This window comes from Mustela lutreola, chromosome 13, assembly GCF_030435805.1.
Source record: "Mustela lutreola isolate mMusLut2 chromosome 13, mMusLut2.pri, whole genome shotgun sequence".
Taxonomy (NCBI): domain Eukaryota; kingdom Metazoa; phylum Chordata; class Mammalia; order Carnivora; family Mustelidae; genus Mustela; species Mustela lutreola.
This window is the reverse complement of record NC_081302.1, coordinates 88,698,314-88,699,132: the sequence shown is the minus strand read 5'-3', so window position 1 is coordinate 88,699,132 and position 819 is coordinate 88,698,314. Positions and strand designations below refer to the sequence as shown.

The 819-nt window shown below is 34.2% G+C and overlaps 1 non-coding gene across 1 annotated transcript; it reads left to right on the top strand.

Moving 5' to 3' along the window:
- The first annotated feature begins 461 nt into the window (after positions 1-461).
- On the top strand, positions 462-568 carry LOC131814179 (U6 spliceosomal RNA). Its single transcript, XR_009347180.1, has one exon. It is a non-coding gene; the product is annotated as a U6 spliceosomal RNA (small nuclear RNA).
- Positions 569-819: the final 251 nt, after the last annotated feature.

Below are 819 nucleotides of genomic sequence, written 5' to 3'. Positions count from 1 at the left end.
TATTTATTTATTTATTTCACAGAGAGAGATGGCAAGCAGGCAGAGAGGCAGGCAGAGAGAGAAGAGGTAGCAGCTTCCTGCTGAGCTGAGAGCCTGATGCAGGGCTCGATCCCAGGACCCTGGGATCATGACCTGAGCCGAAGGCAGCGGCTTAACCCACTGAGCCACCCATGTGCCCCTAACATTAGATTTTTGATAAGAATTGAATTTACAGATGGTTTTCGGTAGTATGGACATTTTAACAATGTTAATTCTTACCATTCATAAATATGAGCTATCTTTCCATTTATGTCTCCTTCAATTTCTTTATCAATGTCACAGTTTATGGGGTACAGATCTTTCATCGTCTTAGTTAAATCTTATCCTAAGTATTTTATTAGTTTTGATGCTAGTGTGAATTAGATTGTTCTCTTTATTTTTTCAGACAGTTCATCATTAGAGTGTTAAAATGCTCCTGTCTTGTGCTTACTTTGGCAGCACATATACTAAAATTGGAATGATGCAGAGAAGATTAGCTTGATCACTGAACAAGGATGACATGAAAAACTGGGAAGCATTCCATATTAAAAAAAAAAAAAGAAACAAAACAAAATTATTGTCTTTTATATATTGATCTTCTATTTGGCAGCTTTACTAAATTTGTTTATTCAAAATTTTTTGTGAATTTTTTAGGATTCTTTTACATGTAAGTTCATGTTATCCATAAAAAGAAAATTTTACTTCTTCTTTTTTTTTTTTTTTTGAGTCTTTTATTTCTTTGTGTTCCTTGTTTCTCTGGCTAGGACATCCAGTACTATGTCAAATGAGAGTAGTGAAAGT